The 26,828-nt window shown below is 39.0% G+C and overlaps 1 long non-coding RNA gene across 1 annotated transcript; it reads left to right on the top strand.

Annotated features, from left to right (window-relative positions):
- Positions 1 to 3,388: 3,388 nt before the first annotated feature.
- On the top strand, positions 3,389 to 5,458 carry LOC133537450 (uncharacterized). Its single transcript, XR_009802703.1, has 3 exons — positions 3,389 to 3,520; positions 4,633 to 4,730; positions 5,097 to 5,458. It is a non-coding gene; the product is annotated as an uncharacterized LOC133537450 (long non-coding RNA).
- The last annotated feature ends 21,370 nt before the right edge of the window (positions 5,459 to 26,828 follow it).

Consider the following 26,828-nt stretch of genomic DNA (forward strand, 5'->3'; position numbering starts at 1 on the left):
TGAGGGCTGTTCTGGAAAATGGTTTTCCATTGTCTTTGATAATCAGAAGTAGAAATATTTTCATGTGCTGAAATTAAAATAGAATACAAATCCTTAAAGGTTTTTTATAACATTTTGTCACAAGGCAAAACGTACAACATCTCAGTATATCGCTCACATTCTTACACTCAAAAGTTTGTCATATTTTAGCAGGATTTGCTTCGTGACAAAATTCACAACAAAACAATAGTCAGACACAGAAGACGGTGGGTGTACCTGGCAGGTAGGGAGAGGCTTGATGTTCCAGAGTGGTACATCCTGCATGGACACCTGAAGGTTGGATGTGTTCCATTTGAAGAGCAGTGTTTTGGCCTCCTTCAGGAGGCACCGCCTCCTGCAGTGTTACCCTGCTGCTACCTCCTGACACAAAGAAGAGGAACCAAAAAACTCAAAAGACTAAAATATATATTTTTTTAAAAGACAAAAACATGCAAAACAAGAAGCAAGTTGACATAAATTGAACACATTATACAAATCCACCTAATGGAATGCATTTACTTTTTTCCCACATCTTGATCGCATTGTAGTTCATGTTTACATATCTTCTGTGTTTGTGTTAACACATAATCCACAGTGTTAAATGCAACTCATCACAATACAACACACACTATTAAAACAAAGTTGTGGATGCTAATGCCAATCATTAGTAAATACACAGCATCAAACCAAACCTATGAGAAAGGATCTTGACGGGGGATGCAGCATTATTGTAAATATTACGTTATTTTGGTTTCAAAATTCTCACAATAATGCCGTGATGTGTGACGCTATCAAACGAGAACTCCAGTGGGTGTGTTTTTTTTCTGACAATATTAAGTGGGCTCATCTGAGAAGTAAACTCGATCTCCCATGATAACCCGCGCAGTGTGGGACAACAAAGTTCAAACCGGGGACATTATATAGGGGCGAAAAAGTGGAAGTGTGCAGGAGTGACGGGAACGTTTGTGCTTCGGTGATCCAAGGAATTGTTGCTGTGAAATATTTCTGTGCCTATAACTGTCGTGCTTGTTTAACCTTAAATAAGGTCTGCATACTGCAAGGTAAAGCTTGCCACGTTCATCCAGACCATTTCCAAGTCGACCCAGAGCTGTTGCAGCTCACCAAAGGAAATCTGGACATGCACAAAATAAGAAATTTGCCGACACTTCACACCACAATGTCTACAATAAGTTAGGGAATATGAGTAATATATTAGAATGAGTTATATGTTAGAACCATTATTTGGAAAATATCATTGATGTGAAACCAAGATGTCAGCAAGGGACAATATCCATTTGTGAGGTATTTACATGATTAAAAGTCAAATTATTAGTTAATTCTTAAGAATCAGTATTCTACAAACTAATACTAACATTTCCATTGCAAATGACAGTTTCTTAGGAAGTTAAAAGTAAAAAAAACACTAAACTAAACAGCAGTGATGTAACAATACCAAAATGTCATATCACCGTTACTGTGACCAACATGATCACTGTTTGCATTATAATCGCAGTATTGTTGAATGTGCTAAAAATGTAATCAAACCCACAATAATACCAAGTTGTATTAAAAAAAAAAAACATACCGGACAAACACAGTATAGTTTCTTGGCTAAAGAAACTTTATTGTTCTACATTAGTTACACTGCAAGTTTACTGTTAATGTCAGTTTAAAGACACATATTTGAAAGTTTTGTTTTTTGTTTGTCTTTGTGTGTTACTTGAAATTCTGGAATTCTGCTCCATTCCTTTGCACCTAAAATACCTGTTTATAATAATAAATATGACTACAACAGATGAACATTATGTTTGTGTTCAATTATAGTAAGTTTGTTTATCCTAAACATTCCTGCCACTTCATTTAACACCATCCATCCATCCATCCATTTTCTACCGCTTATTCCCTTTGGGGTCGCGGGGGGCGCTGGTGCCTATCTCAGCTACAATAGGGCGGAAGCCGGTGTACACCCAGGACAAGTCGCCACCTCATCGCAGGGCCAACACAGATAGACAGACAACATTCACACTCACATTCACACACCAGGGACCATTTAGTGTTGCCAATCAACCTATCCCCAGGTGCATGTCTTTGGACTTTGACATTTTTGTAACAATATCTTATTGTGGCTTTAACACTGTGAGGATATCATACCGTGAAATTTTGATATTGTTTCATCCCTAATCATGACCATGTTATCTACCAGCCTTAACTTGAAGGTGAAATGTTCAAAAAACATTAATTACACATGCTGAGATTACTTATATTTCAAGTTTCATTCTTCATACGTGCTACTGTAATCAGGGTAAAAGAAAGCAATATTTCCATGCTTGTTCCTGACAAACTGTGGACAGCTTTTTATCCTTCTATCTGGTCTGTAAATCTCAATCAGAACTAATTCACTTAAACAAAGAACACGCATATACATGTAACTTACTTAGCCATTGCTCATCAGTCTCCACATTCACATAGGTGGTTGCAGGACGGGATGACTGCAGGAAGAAAAATAAAATATCGTATGCCAGTTTAATGCAGCACAACTATGCCATTCTACTTACCATCTTTACAGTCCTTCTTGATCATTTATTTGAGTCGACTTCTTTACCAGTTCTTCTCCATCGTTTTCCAGGTTTTCATTTTGTCATTTTGACACTCCAATACTATGTAAATACAGACAAAGGTTGCTGGAATATACAGTGGAACTTCTTGTAAATGTAAAACTCTATATTATGTCGAAGCAGTGTATGTTCAGTAATTTATATTGTTCAACTTCAAATGTTCTCTGAACATTTACTTCTATCATTGCTATTTCACTATGGGATGTATGAAGTGTAGCTTATCACTTGAGATGCCTCGCTGGAGGTAACTATCATAGCTTCTAGCAAGGTGGTTGTGCCGTTAAATGCGGCATTTATAGCTACATTTCCGTAAATCAGTGACGTTACAGTAGTTTGATAAATACTAACTCGTGTATGTTAAAGTAATTTAAATACCAAAACAAACACAATAAATGGTATTACTTACTTGCAGTTGTTATTCCTTCAGTGCCGAATTGTTTCTTCAAGTCACATCCGCCCACTAAATGCGCATGCGTGTTTTTCAGGTAGAGCAAATATGATTGGACAGATTCATGGGGCGGCATGCCAAATCTCGCGAGAGTGTTGTTGAGCTCCACATCTCGGAATTTAGATAAAGTTGATTTTCTCCTTATATGACCATCTGAAAATAGCCATTTTTGGCTATGAATAACTTTCAAAGGAAGGCAATTTAGAAAATTTACGCTTTCTATCAGACGGCGGCGGACATGACGCGTTGTTTGCCGTCAGGTAACGTCAGAAGAAGAAGAGGCGGGGAAACAGTAGGTGGCGTAACATTTCAACGTTGTCTGTGCGCCTACCTTAAACTAAAACCAGGAAGAAGAAGAAAGCGAAGAAGAAAGAGAAGAAGAAGCGGGAAAGTTCTTGGAAACGACAGTCGCAACACTTGCGACATGAGACTTGGATAGGTAAGTATGCTAATATTTTAGTTTATCAACCATGTAATGTTGTGAAATGAAAATATTTAACTGTTGTGACAACGGAGTGGTCCTTTAGCAGGCTGCGGTAACGCTAATGGCGTCTGCCCAACAAGTGTTAGCATACATAATGACCTTCACAATTGGATTCCACAGTGCATATTAATTTTGGGGGCTTATCTTAAAAATGTTTTATAATACTGTTGTAGGTAAAGTGACAATCGACAAAGGAGGTCCGGGTTGCATTTTATTGGTAAGGCTGGCTATTTGCAATAAATGAGATTACATCCAAAAGTATTCAATGATTCACTAATTTGCCCCGCCATTTTGAAAGCAGCAGTATATTTGCTTACTCGCTGGCAGTGGCAGAGTATGTTTTGTATCATGCTATCGATTGTATAAACTGCATATATTTAGGAAAATAAAGTAGGTATGTGTGTAAAATGTTAAACATTCATTAAATGAATCCGGTATTATCAGACAGGTCTTGTTAAGACTAGCAACATGATATAAGAATAGTTTTCCTGTGATACATGTTTAAAAACTTATGATTGTTTTAACCTGGTCAAAATTCACTAATTATGGTCAACCTCTTCAGTACAAAGTCATTGGGGCTCGAGATTATATTCATGACCTTTTTGTTAAAAATACTATAACTTTCCTAATATGTACCCCATTATAAAAAGGTGCCATCAAGCCCACCGCACATCAGAATAAATACGAATTAAAATAAGAATTAAACTGTCTGGGTTAAGATTTTTTTTTACTATAGCCAGAACGATCATAAATTATCATTTTGTTTACTTGTTTTTAACAGAAGTTAAATATGATTCACCCTAAAAGTTAACATCCATATGGAGTGACTCCATATATGTAAATAATTTCCATTTATATTATAGTTCCATCCATATATTTTCTACTGCTTTTCCCTTTCGTGTCGTGGGGGTGCTATGTCCTATCCCAGTTCCGCTCGGGCGAAAGGCGGGGTACACCATGGACAAGTCAACTTAGATCGACAGACAACATTCACACACGCGTCAATTTGGTGTTGCCAATCAACTTATCCTTAGTTTGTGATCCAAAATTTATTTTTTCATTTACAGCATGGACCAGAAGGAAACAACTACAAGAAAGAGGTTAAGAGTTCCCACAAAGAAAATGAAGGACCTGCATAATTCTCCTCCCCCAATTAAGCAATCTGGTAAGTTTCTATGTATGTGTGGCAAAGCGGACTACGGTTAAGCCAAATTGCAGTACATGTTGCTAACAAACTGGAAACAGGACTTTATTAGTTTGTGTAGTATTTAAAGAACAGCTGAGAATACCACCTTGGGAAAGTCGCCCTAAGGAAGTTAGGTAACAGTACCCTAATTGTAATGAGGCCACACACCTCTAAAACAGCGATGGGCAAGCTCTTCCTACTGCATCTGCTTTAAAATGCAAATAGGGATGGGGAGAGGGAATAATCATAACATTGATGTCCAAATGAGATGACAAATACCAGTCCAATTTTTTATACTCAAATAAACTATTTTAAACACTTTCTCTTTTGCACTCTCTCTTTCAGATTGTTTGGCATTCGTCAGATGGGAGGACAGTTATACCGGCAAAATCTTTACAGGAGCAGACATTTTGTCAAGAGATGAAGCTCCTGTGCAGATGTTAGATCTTAAAACAGGAGATTCTGTTTTAGCAAAGTGGTCAGATGGTATATTTTATAGGGCAACTGTTGAATATATTTTAGGAAAAGATCAGACTCAGTCACCAAAAGGCTGCCAAACTCCACAGGAGTTATTTTTAAATATGTTGGAGGCCAGTGAGCCATCACACTCAACATCAGGGTCTGACACCATTACAGTAGATCAGAGCCCACTGTCTGAACATGATAATATTACAGCGCTGAATCTATCAAGTGACGAGGGACTTGTAACAGGCGGCAACACTGCCTATGGGTAAGCTTGACATTTATTACCTCATGCCTATGGGTCTACAAGTTCAAAACGTTTAATCTTTAGCAAATTTAGTGAATTTCAAAACCAAAAAAACAGCATTAATTTAAACATTATTTTATTTGCCATCAAATCATTGTTTCATTAAATAGTATGTTAATGACAAATACAAATATTTGATGTATTAAATTGCCCAAAACCCAACATCTGTATCCACTCTGATTTCAGGATTAAAAGTTCTGAACTTATGGACCCTGAAAACAATTTGTTGCCATCATTTTATTACTTTTTAGTTATGGTCAAAACGTTCATAGAGTGTAAATATCCACTCTAAAATCTCATTTGTCAAAACTAAGCAGTAACAAAATGAACATTTCATGTCATGGTTACAATTGTTATTACAGTATTGATGAATGTGCTCAAGAAGTACTTGAACACACACTGAAATCTTATAAACAAGTTTTATTGAGAAAAATTTACACAATATATACTTTAACAGTTTTTAAACATTCAGTTACACTTCAAAATATAAATTCCGTTTTTTTTTCAATTAAATATAAATAAGAATATGAAAAATATAAAAAAAAGTAGTGTAAGGATGGGAGTTCAAGGATGAGTGTCAAAAAACGGAGCTAACTTCTTATCAGCAATCGAGTATTAACTAAACACTTGTAGGTTCTAAGAGCAACACTCATCGGAAATATGTCCAGTAAAAACCTGTCCGACCGGAGCTTTCAACCATAACAAAAATTCCATGGATGAATTAAGTAAACAATATCAAAAAAATAGGATCCAAACAAAATTTGTGGAACGCTCTCCTTGGCCGCTGGTACTTGCTGTTGCTCTTTCCTAAACACCGCACTGAATTTCAGGACAGGGACACCAAAACAAGCTTGGCTTGCTAGTTAGCATAATTATCATCATCGAGCTAGCTTACTTGTTGTTGATACTGTTACATGATTGGCTGTTGGCGTGTCCCTTCCATTGCACAATAAATACTGTTAACTGATTGTCTGTTATAGCATGTCACTTCTATTGCTCAGTGACACTTCCTGTTTTCTGTTTACTGGGTTCCCAAAGCGCCAGTGACCTCATGCAGCGAATCATGCTGGCTCGAATATTTTATCGAAAGCATTTAATATTGATATGATTATGTGTCTATCGCGATGTATAGTTATTGTTTTATTGGCCCAGTGCTATGTAGTATTGATTCTTAAAAAATATTTTCGGGGCTTTTGTCGGAGCCCTACATACGGATGGAAATGTTCCTCTTTTTTGTGAATTTTCCTCTTTTGTCAAAGGGTGCTCACATGCCTGTGCTTCCTTTGTGGAGAAAGGAGGTTGGGCGGAAATCTCAATAAGCAATAGTTTAAAAAAAAACATTTAAACCAAATATAAGTACTGGTTTGACAGTTTATACTTAATTGTACATTTCATAAATAATCCTGAGATATATAAAGTAATAACTTTTTCGTGATAGTCAATGTTATGTATAACTTAATATTGAAAAATCTGTCATAATCTGTTATTGGTTATTGTTGACTAAGTGAGTTGTCTATTTCCTTGCAGTCAAGATGATTTCATCTTCAGTACTGGTCCAGTTCCTTTGTCTTTGTTGTGAAATGTTTTTGTTAAAGAGTACTGTTCAGAACGATTATAGATATAGTCAATTTTGGTCATGGTACATTCATTTTCATTATTGGTACTGTCCATCATAGAATGAGGAGAACAAATCATTTATACACTGCTGATTTTGTAGTTCGAGGTCTGTTACTTATATTATTATTTTTAATAATATCATTATAGGCACACTTCAATTGTAAGTGATAGAATCCAAAACAAAAATCCGTAAAATCACATTGTATGAATTTTTTAAAAGTAATTTATTTGCATCTTATTGCATGAAATCCATATTTGATACTTCAGAGAAGTAGAGGTTACTAGGTGATCAATTCCGTGAAGAAAAAAAAAATGCAAGTTACTTGAAAATAATAAAATGTGTAATTTTTTGTTTTGATTTAGATTTTACAGAACCGCCAGTCTATTAAATACTTGTTCTCCTCACTTCAAATAGACTAAGGTCCACTTTGGCCGCTGCTGGTTAAAATAAAATGTAGGTCATTTCAGTAATTTTTTGTAGTTCAGTATTTCTCATCTCTTTTGATGTTGTATATACATATATGGACAAATTGGGTTTATAAAATTGTAATGTATGGTTCAATGAAATTTCACGATAGGTTTACCAGAGAAGGAACCATTGGTCCATCACCCTACAGCGGCATACAGCCATCCCATCACTGTATGGCCTCCACATCAATTGTCAATTTCCTTATGGAGGCCATATATCTACCCTATCACCATATGGCAGGGGTATCCAAAGTGCGGCCCGGGGGCCATTTGGGGCCCCCAGGTCATTCTTTAACGGCACATTTTAAAAATACAATTGAAAAAAATAAAAACCGCAAACAGGTGAAATGTAACAAGAAAATGTTACAATGCTTTAATAACAAAACTGCCATGCAGGCTGTTTCTTTCTTTAAAAAATAATGAATCACAATCAATGTCATTTTGAATTATTGACCTATTCAAAACTTCCATTACGTCACATTAAATATTCCACTTTAAGGCATTTTTGGGGGAAAATGTTGCATATTTTGTGTTTTGCCATATAAAAAATGAGCTGTTTTTTTTTTTTTAAAGGGCCTAAAACAAACAAACAAAAAAATTAAACAACAATAAAACTTCTAAAATTGGCGGATATATCTGAAGTTGATCTCGAGATTATTGTGCTAAAAGTAAACAGTAAAAAAAATGTATTATTTATTTTTTAACACTTTAACGAGTAGGACACTTTGGGATCCCCAATTATTTTAGTGTGATCTGTTTTTAAGTGTCATTCCTCAAAAAATAATAATGAATCAAAATCCAAAATTAAGGCTCCAATTATTATATAATCTAAAAAATTCCACCTAAAAAGTTATTGACTGAAAATATTGCATATTTTGTGTTATTTCCATTTTTTTTTCCTAATGTTGATCTAGAGATTTAAAACATGAATAATGAAAATAATAATAATACTGAATAATGACACATTTTTAATACTTTTTTTGACCAAAACCCTTTGGGGTCCCCGGAATCATAACTGAGTGGAGGCCTAAATGTATATTTTTTTATACATATATTGTATTGGGTTTTTTTAAAAAATGACAATGGCCCCTGCTTGCTTTGATTTTTCAGTGTGTGGCCCTCAGTGGAAAAAGTTTGGACACCCCTGCTATATGGTCTCAACATAAAAGGTCCATTTCCCTACGAAGACCATGCATCCTGTCCATCAACCAATGGCCTCACCACCGAAAGGTTGATCACTATGGAGGCTGTACACCCCACCCATCCCCACACGACTTCAACACCGCTGGCCCATCACCAAATGTCCACAACACCTCTGGTCCTTCACCCGGCGTACACAATAGCTTGCCACCTAGCCGGGTGAATCCACCTGAGAATAAAAACGCAGCTTTCCTGGCACCAGACAGGAGAGATGCAGGCAACCCATCTGTTGGGGACACTATCCGTTATCAACCACAGGCAGAAAAATCATGGACGCCATGTGATGGATGTAGGGAGGAGTTGGAAAAAATCCGTCGAGAAAAGCAACGAATCAAAGAAGTCCTCTCGAAAATAGGTAAGTACCTAATGCTAATTCATTCATGATGTAATTGTTTTATTTACTTAAACTTGTGATTGGACCTTGAACACATTATTTTCTCATTCTGGTATTGTTTGTGCTATTTTTTCCCTTTCAGATCCGGGCCAAGTCAGAGTACTTCAAACTCTCTGCGACCTCGTTGGAGACAAATACAGCGATGGCTCTCCTCAACAATCGGACCAGCAAGAGCTCTTTCCTGAGAGCGGCGTATTCATATCATCGTTCCGCCTTGCTGCTATGAGACATGCTTCAAAGCACAAAAGAATGCGTTTATTCCACGCACTTTTTGACCTCTTTTTTTACAGTAGAGGAGTGTCCCTTTTGGTCGCCCTGAAAACAAACCTGCAGGAACACGAAAGCGCATCCTTGACCGGAAAAAAGTTGAAGGAATCCAAAGTAAGTTTTCCCAAACTGAGGGTGTTTTCAGGCCAAAATTGGGTAACAATAATTAAATAGAAGTTCAATATGAGAAATGTTGATCCCTTATCGATTACAGCACACTGGAAGTATAACTCAATGTTACATAATTAGAATTTGTGATTGACTAAAAACTAGCGTTATGATGAGCAATATAGTGTTATGTCCATCAACTTGAAGTGTGGTTGTGTGTATTAATGATTTTGCGTAAATGAAGGCTTTAAACGGCAATAAAAAGCATTAAATGCATTGCCCAGAGGCATTTAAAAAATTTGATACGATTGTAGGACATGGCGGCCAGTCAATATGTCAAACGGTAAATGAAAATTAACTTAAGAAGGTTACGGTCATCGAAATTGTTAGTCTGTCTGTGTGTTTCTTTTTTTAACTGCGGCTGTCAAACTGCATACAAGAGGTATTATAAGGTGGGAACACGACAAAAGCACTGCTTCAATAAAGCAAAATGAAACTGCTCTGGGGGCATAAACTTTTCCATTCTTTGGTCACTGTAGGCGTGTAGTCCTTAACTGTGACACCATGTCAGGATAATGGAAAAGCTGAGCTTTTTTCATACACTGAGTCGTTTATTTCAATCATCTCCACTTTTTTTATGACATCACTTCCTGTTTGAGGTGCGGCCCTTTTGCTGTCACTTCCTCTCCAAACTCAGTCGTAAACGATCAATGAGTCCATACAAAGCTAAGAGCTGGAGATTCAAGAAATACACGGCGCATAATCGTGTAAAAAAATATCCAAGGAGGGAAACCTTAAACTATGGTTTAGTGTGGCTGAAACAGGGCTAAGGCTAGATAATTATTGGTTTAAGGAGTTATCCAGCTTAATGTAGATAGGGCCTTAGATTGGTCAGATCGAGTCCAGCGACTTGTGCTAAAACTATTTGTACTCCCAACACCAGAAAGGTGTGCCTGGACAAAGATGGTTCCGCCCTATTGTAGTGAGATAAACAACTGTTGAGATTCAAACAACCAATCCTACTGTCAATGCCAACGACAGCCATTGAAGTGTAATTTCCCCTCGTTAGCATTGAGGTATTGTTTGGCAGAACGATCGCTGTGGATCAACCTCTATTAGCCCAAAAATAGTCAGAATCACCCACGTTAGCATTCCATCCATCCATCCATCCATTCATCCATCCATTTCCTACCGCTTATTCCTTTTGGGGTAACGGGGGGCGCTGGTGCCTATCCCAGCTACAATGAGGCGGAAGGCGGTGTACACTCTGGACAAGTCGCCATCTCAACGCAGGGCCAACACAGATAGACAGACAACATTCACACTCACGTTCACACACTAGGGTCAATTTAGTGTTGCCAATCAACCTATCCCCAGGTGCATGTCTTTGGAAGTGGGAGGAAGCCGGAGTACCCGGAGGGAACCCATGCAGTCACGGGGAGGACTTGCAAACTCCACACTGAAAGATCCCGAGCCAGGGATTGAACCCAGGACTGCTCAGGACCTTCGTATTGTGCGGCAGACGCACTAACCCCTCTTCCACCGTGTAAGCATTTCATTAAGTTGTAAACAAATGGCCAATAGGAGCATCTGTGACCAAAATGCTTCTAACTCCTGTTATTTGTTGGAGGCTGAATTGCGGTTAATGATCACAGTCATATACTGTATTTTCCGGAACATCAGGCGCACCAGATTATAAAGCGCACTACCGATGAATGGTCTATTTTTATCTTTTTTCATATATTAGGCGCATTAAAAAAGTCATATATATATTTTTTTTCCTTAATTGAAAACACTTCCTTGTGGTCTACATAACATGTAATGGCGGTTCTCTGGTCAAAATGTTGCATAGATTACGTTTTACAGATCATCTTCAAGACACTTTCTGACAAGTTTCTTGGGTGAATAATGTAAACTCACTACACCGGTATGTTTTAGCGCTTTCATGGGGAGATATAAGTAAGAACTTTACACTACTTTAAAAAAGAAATGGCAGCAGCGGAGGATGAATGTCCCATAACTGTCAGGTTTGTCCCTGACAGTTTGGTTATGTTTTAGTTTTTCCTCCGTGTTTGTCTTATTTCCTGTCAGCGCTATAATTTTGTCTTTATTTCCTCCTGTTCTCCCTGAGTGCTTTGTCCCGTCAGCTGTGGCTGATTGGCATCTGGCCACACCTGGTGTCAATCAGCCACCTACTATTTAAACCTGCTTTGTCCTCCACTCGGTGTTGGAGTAATGTTGTGTCGTGTCGATGTCTCTCCTATCTGTCATTGTCGATATCATTACGACTTGTAGCTCCGACCGTTGGTACCTGAACCTGTAGCTGTTTACAGCGTGCCGTCTTTTTTGTTACTCGTCTTCCTGTTGCTGGCATCCTGTTTCCTGTCTCCGAGTTCCGGGTTTGTTTTTTTCCTTAATTTTTTAACATTAAATGATGTTTTCCTGGTCAATGCCTGCCATCATCTCTGCATCTTGGGGTTCGTCACAAACGCAATGTGACAATAACAAGAAGATAGAGAAAAAGCAGAACCCTATCAACTAATTTACCATAAGAAGACTTGTATATTTAATGCGCCGACAATCCTTCAAGCACTATGATTTAAATGTGTCTAAAGTAAACAACACCTACATTTTAAACGTTCCATTGAAAATATAGAACTTTACAGCGTGTTGAAAAATCTATGAAAATGTTTTACCAAGACTTTGGTAAGCTATGAAATCACACCGCTTGATGGATTGTTGGCGCATTAAACATACGAGTATTATTATGGTGTGTGTATAAGGTAAGACATATTATCTGGTGTTTTGCTTCGCAATATTATGCAAGAGCAACTTTAATTACCTTATCTTATCTGCTGATCTGTATGTGGGATCCGCATGAATCCTGACAAATTGTGTGCGGACACCGTAGTTGATAAGCGTCTTCTTTTCTCTATTTTTTTGTTATGTGACATTCATCCTCGGCTGTCGCCATTCCGAATATAAGGTAGTATAAAGTTGTTACTTATATCTGTCAGTAAACTCGCCATGAAAGCGCTAAAACACACCGGTCTAGTGAGTTTACATTATTCATCCAAGGAACTTTAGTTATTAGAGTTCCGGTCAGACAGTTTTTCGTGGGACACATTTCCAGTGTGGTTGTTTCTGGATGATGAGCTGCTGCTCCATTATTGATTTAAGTATAGTCTGAAGTTCTTTAAAACAGTTACCTTCATCTTTCGACACTTATTCCACTCCCATCCTTGCACGCTACACCGCTACAACAAAGATGACGGGGAGAAGACGCTGCCGAAGGTGAGCCACGTAAATAAGACCGCCCTCAAAACGGCGCGTCCGGAAGCGACTGACAGAAAGCGGCTTGAAGATGATCTGTAAAACATAATCTATGCAACATTTTGACCAAAGAACCACCATTACATGTTATGTAGACCACAAGGAAATGTTTTACATTTAGAAAAATATGATAATAATATGATTCTTTTAATGTGCTCTAAGATGCAGTGCGCTTTAATATGTGAAAAAGCATCAAAAATATACCATTCATCGGGAGTGCGCCTTAAAATCATCCTCTTCTTAAAAGACCTAACCTCGATCCTGACCTCATGGTAAACTACCGACCGGTGTCTCACCTTCCCTTTATTTCAAAAATCCTCGAAAAAATTGTTGCGGAGCAGTTAAATGAACACTTAGCGTCTAACAATCTATGTGAAACCTTTCAATCCGGTTTCAGGGCATATCACTCCACGGAAACAGCCCTCGCAAAGATGACTAATGATCCATTGCTAACGATGGATTCTGATTCGTCATCTATGTTGCTGCTCCTCGATCTTAGCGCTGCTTTCGATACCGTCGATCATAATATTTTATTAGAACGTATCAAAACACGAACTGGTATGTCAGACTTAGCCCTGTCTTGGTTTAACTCTTATCTTACTGATAGGATGCAGTGCGTCTCCCATAACAATGTGACCTCGGACTACGTTAAGGTAACGTGTGGAGTTCCCCAGGGTTCGGTCCTTGGCCCTGCACTCTTCGGCATCTACATGCTGCCGCTAGGTGACATCATACGCAAATACGGCTTTCACTCTTATGCTGATGACACCCAACTCTACATGCCCCTAAAGCTGACCAACACGCCGGATTGTAGTCAGCTGGAGGCGTGTCTTAATGACATTAAACAATGGATGTCCACTTACTTTTTGCAACTCAACGCCAAAAAAACGGGAATGCTGATTATCGGTCCTGCTAGAGATCGACCTCTATTTAATAATACAACTCTAACATTTGACAACCAAACAATTAAACAAGGCGTCTCGGTAAAGAATCTGGGTGTTATCTTTGACCCAACTCTCTCCTTTGAGTCACACATTAAAAGCGTTACTAAGACGGCCTTCTTTCAACTCCGTAATATCGCAAAAATTCGCTCCATTTTGTCCACTAAAGACGCTGAGATCATTATCCATGCGTTTGTTACGTCTCGCCTCGACTACTGTAACGTATTATTTTCGGGTCTCCCCATGTCTAGCATTAAGATTACAGTTGGTACAAAATGCGGCTGCTAGACTTTTGACAAGAACAAGAAAGTTTGATCATATTACGTTTATACTGGCTCACCTGCACTGGCTTCCTGTGCACTTAAGATGTGACTTTAAGGTTTTACTACTTACGTATAAAATACTACACGGTCTAGCTCCATCCTATCTTGCCGATTGTATTGTACCATATGTCCCGGCAAGAAATCTGCGTTCAAAGGACTCCGGCTTATTAGTGATTCCCAAAGCCCAAAAAAAGTCTGTGGGCTATAGAGTGTTTTCATTTCGGGCTCCAGTACTCTGGAATGCCCTCCCGGTAAAAGTTTGAGATGCCACCTCAGTAGAAGCATTTAAGTCTCACCTTAAAACTAATTTGTATACTCTAACCTTTAAATAGACTCCCTTTTTAGACCAGTTGATCTGCCGTTTCTTTTCTTTTTCTCCTATGTCCCACTCTCCCTTGTGGAGGGAGTCCGGTCCAATCCGGTGGCCATGTACTGCTCGCCTGTGTATCGGCTGGGGACATCTCTGCGCTGCTGATCCGCCTCCGCTTGGGATGTTTCCCTGCTGGCTCCGCTGTGAACGGGACTCTCGCTGCTGTGTTGGGTCCGCTTTGGACTGGACTCTTGCGACTGTGTTGGATCCATTATGGATTGAACTTTCACAGTATCATGTTAGACCCGCTCGACATCCATTGCTTTCCTCCTCTCCAAGGTTCTCATAGTCATCATTGTCACCGACGTCCCACTGGGTGTGAGTTTTCCTTGCCCTTATGTGGGCCTACCAAGGATGTCGTAGTGGTTTGTGTTGTGGTTTGTGCAGCCCTTTGAGACACTAGTGATTTAGGGCTATATAAGTAAACATTGATTGATTGATTGATTGATTGATAATCCGGAGCGCCCTATGGTCTGTAAAATACGGTGTTTCTTTTGTTAGACTCTTTGAGAAGTATAAGCACCTGGTTTTGGTAATCAGTTGTGTTGAGAATGACTGTGCATTGTTCCTCATCTGTTGGCAGGATTGTGATGTTTACATCCTTGCTCAGTGATGTTCCTGCTTGTTTGGGGTTGGGGGTTTGGCATTATAAAGAGCTGCCGTCACTTTCAGCCAAATGTGCTCTGTTTTTTTTTGTAATGGCTGATTCTGTCGCCATGAGTCATGTGGTGAAGTTCAACCCTTTCGTCAATACAATGGAAATTGTGTTACAAAATTATAACAAAAGTGAACATATGTGTTGGTAATTGCTATGAATTGGATAAGTGGTTGGATTAAATACGATTTGCTTCGTCCTGACTTCCTACTCCTTTTCGGACATGTTATAAAGATGAATGGAAATATGTCAATTATATGATGCATCGCATTGTAACTGAATGCATTTTCAAAATAAACTTAAATCATCACCATTCCAAAGAAAGAAGAAAAAGAGGAAGAAGTCGGGCTTGCATTATTCAGTCACCCCAAGCTGCAGACCAAATCTCAGGTGGCTGCTTTGCGCCGAAATGTTGCGTCTGACCTGAGAGTGTGTGAAGAGGTGAGGTCACAAGGTCACCGCCAAGCTTTCAGCCTGGCTGAGGAAATAAGATGATGATTGATATGAGAACAGAAATGGGTCGAGCCTTAACCTTTTCCATCATGAGGTCAGACTGGTACAGGATAAAGTGCACATGCACAAGTAACACCTTGCTCCAAAACACGTGCACTAGGTTGGATTTTTATGCAGCCTGCAAACCCTCCCCACCCCCAAACCCTGACTATCTCAGAAATGCTTCCATCAATCAGCAGCTGACACTAATTCACAATGAAAACCCAAACTCACCTCTCTCTCTCTCTCTGGTCTATTCTCCCCTTCAGTCTTCTCATCCGTCCATCACACTTAACTTCTACACTTTGTTGCATCCTCTGCTGTCTCTATTGCTCCTCAAAAGTATTTTTTTTTTGTCAGACGCTGACATCCATGACGTTTTATTTTCATCTTTTGTTGAAAGATTTGGTTTCTGTTTGATTTTTTTCTTCACTGACTCCATTACGAACAAAGGACAATCTGACAATCACAACTGTCCTGAAGCAAGTCAGTGACATTTAAATCTCCCAAACAAATTCAAGTCGGCTAAAATTGATATGTGATGCTAAGTCAATACCAACACACAAACAAAATACATGAAGAGTTCATGCTCAAAAAAACGCTTAATGGTTTTTCGTGTATCTAGACGTGTGAGTACCACTAGATAAATTACACCAGGGGTGTCAAAACATTTTGACTTGGTGGCCACATTGGGCTAAAAAAATTTGGTCGAGGGGCAAAAGCAGACTACATGTAATGTAACAAGTCTTGGACAGACAGAGCCGACGAGCCAACAGCGGTCTGAGAGGAGCAGCGGTCCTGACCAAGATGGAGGCCAGGAGGCAGGGCATGCAGCAGAGAGGAGAGGCGTGACGCACTCGGAGCGGCGCTGCAGCAGCGATCAGAGTCAGGTGCGTATACCACACGCCTGCACTCAATTGCTTCATTTTCTGCTGCAGCACAAAAAGGGCGAAGGAGGAGCAATCGCAGGAGAAGTAGGAGAGGAACGATCCAACCGAACGACCACAAGAGCGACGAAGGAGAACCCGAGCGAGATGAGCACCCGCAAAAGACACAACCACCGGCCACCGAAAGGTGCGCCGCCGCGACCAGCAGGAACAGACGGTGCGCTAACCTCATTTGTATTGAAACAATAAACATGGGTCAAACCTGCTATGATGTGTCATGTGTCCATCGTTACTGCAACCCACACGCGGATTGCAGGAAGTCCATCACACAAGTATATACAGTACAATGACCATGAATTGAATAGAATAGAATAGAATAGAATACAAACCCCGTTTCCATATGAGTTGGGAAATTGTGTTAGATGTAAATATAAACGGTATACAATGATTTGCAAATCCTTTTCAACCCATATTCAATTGAATGCGCTACAAAGACAAGATATTTGATGTTCAAACTCATAAACTTAATTTTTTTTTGCAAATAATAATTAATTTAGAATTTCATGGTTGCACACATGCCAAAGTAGTTGGGAAAGGACATGTTCACCACTGTGTTACATCACCTTTTCTTTTAACAACACTCAATAAATGTTTGGGAACTGAGGAAACTAATTGTTGAAGCTTTGAAAGTGGAATTATTTCCCATTCTTGTTTTATGTAGAGCTTCAGTCGTTCAACAGTCCGGGGTTCTCCTCTGTCGTATTTTACGCTTCATAATGCGCCACACATTTTCGATGGGAGACAGGTCTGGTCTGAAGGCGGGCCAGGAAAGTACCCGCACTCTTTTTTTACAAAGCCACGCTGTTGTAACACTTGTCTTGCTGAATAAGCGGGGGCGTCCATGATAATGTTGCTTGGATGACAACATATGTTGCTCCAAAACCTGTATGGACCTTACAGCATTAATGGTGCCTTCACAGATGTGTAAGTTACCCATGCCTTGGGCACTAATACACACCCATACCATCACTGATGCTGGCTTTTGAACTTTGCGCCTATAAGAATCCCAATGGTTATTTTCCTCTTTGTTCTGGAGGACACCACGTCCTCTGTTTCCAAATATAATTTGAAATGTGGACTCGTCAGACCACAGAACACCTTTCCACTTTGCATCAGTCCATCTCAGATGTGCTCGGCGGCGTTTCAGGATATTGTTGGTGAATGGGTTTGGCTTTGCATAGTAGAGTTTCCACTTGCACTTACAGATGTAGTGACCAACTGTAGTTACTGACAGTGGTTTTATGAAGTGTTCCTGAGCCCATGTGATGATATCCTTTACACACTGATGTCGTTTTTTTGATACAATACCGCCTGAGGGGTCAAAATTCCTTAATATCATCGCCTACGTGCATTTATTTTTCCAGATTCTCTGAACTTTTTGATGATTTTACGGTAAAATCCCTAAATTCCTTCCAATAGCTCGTTGAGGAATGTTGTTTTAAAACCCTCACCCCATCCCTGTTTGTGAATTACTTAGCATTACATGGAAGCTGCTTTTATACCCATGAATGGCACCCAACTGTTCCCAATTAGCCTGCACACCTGTGGGATGTTCCTTATAAGTGTTTGATGAGCATTCCTCAACTTTATCAGTATTTATTGCCACCTTTCCCAACTTCTTTGTCACGTGTTGCTGGCATCAATTTCTAAAGTTAATGATTATTTGCAAAAAAAAGAATGTTTATCAAATTGAACATCAAATATGTTGTCTTTGTAGCATATTCAACTGAATATGGGTTGAAAATGATTTGCAAATCATTGTTTTCCGTTTATATTTACATTTAACACAATTTCCCAACTCATATGGAAACGGGGTTTGTAGAATAGAAAGTACTTTATTGATCCCTGGGGGAAATTCAACACCACAGTTTGCTCACAATAAACAATAATAACAATAAATAATATATGAAATATATTATGTATGTATATATATATATATATATATATATATATATATATATATATATATATATATATGTATATATATATATATATATTAGGGCTGGGCAACGATTAAACATTTTAATCGAAGTTAATCACACTATTTCTCCGATTAATCGCAATTAACTCCATTGTATACGCAAAGCCCAATAATGAATTCAAAAGTAGTGTGAAATGCACCTTTATTGGAATATTCTCCCAGATGAACAAAAGCGCCAAAACATTTGTTGTGCAAACACAATTTAAATCAGTCCTTGTTAAACAGTAGCAGTTAAATAGCATATTTTATGAAAATCAACTCAAAAAATGTAAATACAAACATGTAAGCTTATTGCCACTGCCAGGGTATTTAAGTTATCCTGTTTGTTATGGAAAATAAATATAATCTACATACAAATCTCTGAGCCACAATCATAACATCTGAACAGGCAATTTCTGAGGTAACACCAGAAACATTTTTTCTATCAGGGTCTTACGTTTAAAAAACCTATATTATAGGTAGTGGGCTGTTTTAGGGAATTTTTGATCAAATTATCCGTAGTAGCAATATTAATAATGTTGTGTTTATTCTGCGTACTGCACTTAAAATAATTATGACCATATCTGGGAATTGATATGATGGGAATTTTCCGATTGTTTGCTTGGTGCTTTGATAAACTGAACGCATCATATACATGGTACTATATTGTGATGTTATGAGCCAGGGAAAAAAAGAACTACCCTACCCAGCATGCAACATGAGTGACGAACATGCGCGGTAGCCCGGTATAGGTTGTGTCGCCATGACGGCATCTTGTATGTTGTGATATGCACGCTCTGAAAGCAAACGTTAAAAACTCAGCCAACACTCCTCGTCTGCATTATTCATAAATAGACAGACAACACATATACTCCGCTGCTTCACAGGCCGCTGGATGTAGCCGGCAAAGTATTCCCACGCGTCATTCAGTCCAAAACGGTCCGATTTATCCACATTCAGAATTGTTTGGCGGTCGTAAGTGATCCCGGAGTGACCACGCTGTAAGCCAGCCATGAAATTTGCAGAATTGTCCGGTATCAAAAATCCTCGAAAAAATTGTTGCGGAGCAGTTAAATGAACACTTAGCGTCTAACAATCTATGTGAAACCTTTCAATCCGGTTTCAGGGCAAATCACTCCACGGAGACAGCCCTCGCAAAAATGACTCATGATCTATTGCTAACGATGGATTCTGATGCGTCATCTATCTTGCTGCTCCTCGATCTTAGCGCTGCTTTCGATACTGTCGATCATAATATTTTATTAGAACGTATCAAAACACGAATTGGTATGTCAGACTTAGCCCTGTCTTGGTTTAACTCTTATCTTACTGGTAGGATGCAGTGTGTCTCCCATAACAATGTGACCTCGGACTACGTTAAGGTAACGTGTGGAGTTCCCCAGGGTTCGGTCCTTGGCCCTGCACTCTTCAGCATCTACATGCTGCCGCTAGCTGACATCATAAGCAAATACGGTGTTAGCTTTCACTGTTATGCTGATGACACCCAACTCTACATGCCCCTAAAGCTGACCAACACACCGGATTGTAGTCAGCTGGAGGCGTGTCTTAATGAAATTAAACAATGGATGTCCGCTAACTTTTTGCAACTCAACGCCAAAAAAACGGAAATGCTGATTATCGGTCCTGCTAGACACCGAACTCTATTTAATAATACAACTCTAACATTTGACAACCAAACAATTAAACAAGGCGACACGGTAAAGAATCTGGGTGTTATCTTCGACCCAACTCTCTCCTTTGAGGCACACATTAAAAGCGTTACTAAAACGGCCTTCTTTCATCTCCGTAATATCGCTAAAATTCGCTCCATTCTGTCCACTAAAGACGCTGAGATCATTATCCATGCGTTTGTCACGTCTCGCCTCGACTACTGTAACGTATTATTTTCGGGTCTCCCCATGTCTAGCATTAAAAGATTACAGTTGGTACAAAATGCGGCTGCTAGACTTTTGACAAGAACAAGAAAGTTTGATCACATTACGCCTGTACTGGCTCACCTGCACTGGCTTCCTGTGCAATTAAGATGTGACTTTAAGGTTTTACTACTTACGTATAAAATACTACACGGTCTAGCTCCATCCTATCTTGCCGATTGTATTGTACCATATGTCCCGGCAAGAAATCTGCGTTCAAAGGACTCCGGCTTATTAGTGATTCCCAAAGCCCAAAAAAAGTCTGTGGGCTATAGAGCTTTTTCATTTCGGGCTCCAGTACTCTGGAATGCCCTCCCGGTAACAGTTCGAGATGCCACCTCAGTAGAAGCATTTAACTCTCTCCTTAAAACTCATTTGTATACTCTAGCCTTTAAATAGACTCCCTTTTTAGACTAGTTGATCTGCCGTTTCTTTTCTTTTTCTCTTATGTCCCACTCTCCCTTGTGGAGGGGGTCCGGTCCGATCCGGTGGCCATGTACTGCTTGCCTGTGTATCGGCTGGGGACATCTCTGCGCTGCTGATCCGCCTCCGCTTGGGATGGTTTCCTGCTGGCTCCGCTGTGAACGGGACTCTCGCTGCTGTGTTGGATCCGCTTTGGACTGGACTCTCGCGACTGTGTTGGATCTATTATGGATTGAACTTTCACAGTATCATGTTAGACCCGCTCGACATCCATTGCTTACCTCCTCTCCAAGGTTCTCATAGTCATCATTGTCACCGACGTCCCACTGGGTCATTATTTTCACCGATGTCCCACTGGGTGTGAGTTTTCCTTGCCCTTATGTGGGCCTACCGAGGATGTCTTAGTGGTTTGTGCAGCCCTTTGAGACACTAGTGATTTAGGGCTATATAAGTAAACATTGATTGATTGATTGATTGATATTTTTGCCAAATGTTACATCTTTACCAGGAGCCCCTCGACGCCGAAGTACATCCGGGAGATGCCATATTGTTAAGAAAAGGCGTTAACAAAATAAAAGCATGTAAACAACATACGCAAATGTGCGATAAAATAATTGTCGGCGTTAATAGATTGATCAGTTAACGCGTAATTAACGCATTAATTTGCCCACCCCTAATATATGTATATATATATATATATATATATATATATATATATATATATATATATATATATATATATATATATATATATATAATATATAATATATGAACAATGTAAATATATTCTACATTTAAGTGCAGTCAAGAAGGAACATATGCATTATACAGTCTGATGACTGTCGTTATGAAGGACCTCCTGTGTCAAACCTATTAAAGAACTGGTTTCGCTCATTGGCCCTTTCTTTGTCTCCGTCCACCCCCCGATGGTTTGAGGCCGGTGATGGTCTGCATACCTCTCCAGACCGCCTTCATGTTGTTATCCTTCAGTTTCCCTTTCAGCTTCCTCCTGTGGTTCTCCTTGGCCTCCCTGAGTTTGGTCTTCAGCAGAGGTGGGTAGAGTAGCCAGAAATTGTACTCAAGTAAGAGTACTGTTACTTTAGAGATGTATTACTCAAGTAAAAATAAGGAGTAGTCACACAAATATTTACTTGAGTAAAAGTAAAAAGTATGTTGTGAAAAAACTACTCAAGTACTGAGTAACTGATGAGTAACCTGATTACGGCAACAAATAATGCATAAAAACATAAAAATAGCAATGAGCAAATTCAGAGCCAGGAATATCTCTTAAGCAACTAAAACAATAATATATATTAAATAATAGTACATTAAAATAAAATAAATAAATGGCACATTGAGCCACAATAACTTAACAGCACCATAGCCTCAGTAGGCATTAATTGATGTGATTGATTGATTAAAAGTTGTATTAATAGATTGTACAGTACAGTACATATTCCGTACAATTGACCACTAAATGGTAACACCCCAATAAGTTTTTCAACGCTTATCAATTACTTAGTAAATGACCAAGTCGACGTGATCTACCTCATATATACATATACATACACACACATATCATTTAAACACACACATATCATACATACACACACAAATCATTTATACACACACATACTGAGTGAAATTGGGTAGTGATTTGTCCATAGTAACATGGTTAAAATCCCCTGAGATGAGGATGAGAGCTTTCAGGTGCTGGGTTTGTAGTCTGGCTATGGAGCCGTGGATGACGTCACTGGCAGCTGCAGCGTTAGCAGAGGGGGGGGATGTATACTGCCATCATTATTACATGCGGAATCTCCCTGGGCAAATAATATGGTCTGAGTCCTACTACTAACATCTCTATATTCGGGTCACAGTGGCGCTCTTTTATTGTAACATGACCAGGATGACAATATTTCTTATTAATATACAAAGCAAGCCCCCCTCCATTCCGCTTGCCGTTGGTTCTGTCCCGGTCAGCGCGCACCATTTCAAAGCCGTTTATAGTGAAGTTACTATCAGGAACATCGTCGTGCAGCCACGTCTCAGTAAAACACATTAGGCTACACTCACGATATTCTTTCTGACTGTAGGCAAGCACCGACAACTCATCTATTTTATTTGCTAGAGAGCGCATGTTACCCATGACGACGGAAGGAAGATAGGGCTCATATCTCCTCCTCTCCCTCCTCGCTTCAGCCTTCTTCTGTCTCGAGCGTGTCCCTTTCCCTCGACAGCCACGAGAACCTCCATAAATTATTTTTAGCTCCTCCAGGATCTGGTTAGTTAGCGCCAGGTCTGTTAGCTGGATGCTAATAACTGGTGCCGCTAACAACAACAACTGTTCCCTGGTGTAGATGAAAGAGCCTCTCCACTGTTGTTGCCCGTTTGAGCTCGTCCCCACCGTTTGAGTGTCCCCACCGTCAGTAAGACGAACAAAACACTTCTAAACTGCATGTTTAGAAGGGCACGACTTGATAGAAAGTAAATGTAGAGTAAATGTAAAAATATAAAAAGTACAAAAATGAACAAAGAACAAAAACAAGAGACAAGGACAGAGCGAACTGCAGCAGCGGCCGTATAGATCGACACATGCGAATTGCTCTGATCAATTTTGTGCACACTCTTGGCATTCTCTCGATAAGCTTCAAGCACACCTGTGTAGTGAAAACCATTTCAGGTGACTACCTCTTGAAGCTCATCGAAACAATGCCAAGAATGTGCACAAAAAGTAATCAGAGCAAGGGGTGGCTATTTTTAAGAAAATAAAATATAAAACATGTTTTCAGTTATCTGCGATGAGGTGGAGACTTGTCCTGAGCGTACCCCGCCTACTGCCTGATTGCAGCTAAGATAGGCTCCAGCACCTCCTGCGACCTCAAAAGGGACAAGCGGCAGAAAATGGATGGATGGGTTTTCAGTTATTTCATCGTTTTTTGTTAAGTACATACCCCCACATGTGTTCATTCATAGTTGTGACAATCTACAATGTAAATAGTTGTGAAAATGAAGCGAACACCTTGATTGAGGAGAAGGTGTGTCCAAACTTTTGGCCTGTACTGTATATATACATGAATACTAGAGCTGTTATGTGATATTTTAAATCAGATTAACCACACTCTTAAGCTATGGTTATTACTAATGTCACGCATGTTTAATTTAAAATTTGCTAAAGAGAATAACTCAAAAATTGGACACAAATGCAATTTTGTTGTCAGAATGTAATCAACGCAGGTTTTCAAACCTTTTACTTAACTGCAAGGAATTCATTAGTCTAAAACTTGGTGAAAGTTAGTATAGTAGGATTTAAGAGTACATTTTCAAAGTATTTGCAATGATATAACAAACAAGGTACGGATAGTAAACACACCCATGAACTGGCATGCACATTGTGCAGTATTTCCATTTGCATTTAAAAAAGAAATAGGTACATCATAAAATGATATGCTACATGCATTAAAGATTTGCTGAGTATTCCACACCCTCTCAGTTATTTAAAATTGGTATCACAAGTTATGTACAAAGTGTCTGACAGCTGAAGGAACTCAGTAAATGTTAGTTCATTTACTGTGGGAATGTCAGCGAATATGTCTGTTGTGAGATGTGCGTTGGTTGTCTATTCCAGACCACCGTAGGTCACGTGACGTGCGTTACCAGACCTGCTAATGTTAGCCAAGTTAATTAGTGAGTCAGCGCATGTGTGTTGAATTGCACTACTGCAGACGACTGAGGGGAGTCGTGTAAAAAATTAACCCTGCTTTCTCATGAACATGACATGATGTCGCATTTAAGGACTACACGCCTACAGTCACCGAAGACTGGCGAAGTTTGGGACCCCAGAACCCTTTTATTTGCCGTAAGAAAGCAACGCTTATTACGCTATCAAACCTCACAAGACCTTTTGTATCAAGTTTGAAAGCCTCAGCTTAACAAAATTAACAAAGGAAGACACATGAATATATCAACGACAAAGTTATTGGGTTAAATTACATTTACCGGTCGACTGATTGACTTACTACAATCAGTGCAGTCTTACAATTGTATAAAAATGTTTAATGCGTCTGGATATCAAATTCAATGATTTTTAATGCCATTTAAGGCGGTAATTTTTACATAATTCTTTTAATGCTTTTTTAATGCCCCGCGGAAACCCTGCTTTGCTTTAAGATGCTATTTTAAACTTGTGCGCTGATGAGAAAAAGTATTATCGCTGCAATGCAATTACCTCAGTTTTATCCTAAGTTGCATCGGAGTTTGTTTTGAAGGGAAATTTGTCGCCTCTCATCACTCATCATTGCAGCGTTTAACAATTGGCCAGACTTCCGGGTCATAACAAATAGTGTGATTAATATATGATAAAGCTATCATTTTTCATTAGTCACAAGTGTCAATGCGTTAACATGGACATCCCAAAAGTATAAATGCATATGTGTGTATATATTATTGTGGAGAGGCGGAGCCAACGGGCCTACGGTGCAGTCCTGCTCAAGAGGGCGGCAAGGAGGCGAAGGATGTGGCGTAGCGGAGAGGCGGGGCGGGTGAAGCTGCAGTGGCGTCTGCACACCAGCTGGGCGAGCTGTTTGCTAAAGAGGACCATTGCATGATCCTGTAACTACTTGGTATCGGATTGATACACAAATGTGTGGTATACATAAAGCGTCCAAACAACAGAAGAATAAGTGATTATTACATTTTAACAGAACTGTAGACAGAACATGTTAAAATACAAAATAAGAAGATATTAACCGTAAATGACAAAGTAGATTTATCATTTATTTTTTACCACTTGTCCTTGACATATGTCAGCAGAATTCATTCGGAGCCTTTGTTTGCTTACTTACTAATAAAAGACAAATCGTCTTGTATGTTCACAATTTTATTTAGGGACACAGTTGCAATAAGAAACATATGTTTAATGTACTGCAAGATTTTTTTGTAAAAATAAAGCAAATAATGCTATTTTTTGTGTTCCCCTTTATTTAGAAAAGTATCAAAGTATTGAAATGCATTTTGGTACCGGTACCAAAATATTGGTATCGAAATAACCCTAGTCCCAAGTGGCCAGGACAGAGGTACAAAGAGAATGTTGGTGGACGAGTGATCCTCTTTCCCTGAAAAGCAGGAACATTTTAACATTAGAGTGAGGCACCGAAGCTATTCTTTTTTCTTTATAACATCTGTCTCTTTATTTTCACAATAATGAAAACCGGTAACTTTTTCCTTGTTCACATGTCTGTCTCAATATGAACTGGTTGGAAATAGTAAAGTGTTTATGATTTCATCACTCTTATACACATTCGAATACAAATAGGTCTATTTATCAAAATTCACCTGGAATTAATTGAAGTGCATGTTTTCAGGTTATTTCCTAGAATGTTGTAGCTATTTCAAATTGTGCAATTGAATATGGTTTTGTCCCTGTGTAATATAAATTAAATGCCACCAAAATAAAAAAAAACTAATTTTGGCTTAAAGCACGATATTGTTAGTATTTTAAAGACAAAGTTGTTCTCATTTAGGACATTAAACACAATACCTACAGAATTTGCAGTAACAGACCTGAACTACAAAGAACTTTTTGTCTACATCATACGTCGAACATCATATTGGTATTTTTCTTAACACTTTACACTTTAACTTTATCAACCTCCAAATAGCAAATATAACAGTTTCATACACATGTCAGGTAGTCATGGCCAAAGTAAGTGTTATCGTTTATCTATACTGTATATTTTTGAAGTAATGCAGCTGAGATAGGCTCCAGTACTCCCCATGACCTCAAAAGTGACTAACAGTATAAAATGGATAGATGGATGTATTTTGCGAACGGTTGCCTCCATTTCAAAACAAAGTACTTGTCCAACAGAGTTATTCAC

This window comes from Nerophis ophidion, linkage group LG01 (genome assembly GCF_033978795.1).
Source record: "Nerophis ophidion isolate RoL-2023_Sa linkage group LG01, RoL_Noph_v1.0, whole genome shotgun sequence".
Taxonomy (NCBI): domain Eukaryota; kingdom Metazoa; phylum Chordata; class Actinopteri; order Syngnathiformes; family Syngnathidae; genus Nerophis; species Nerophis ophidion.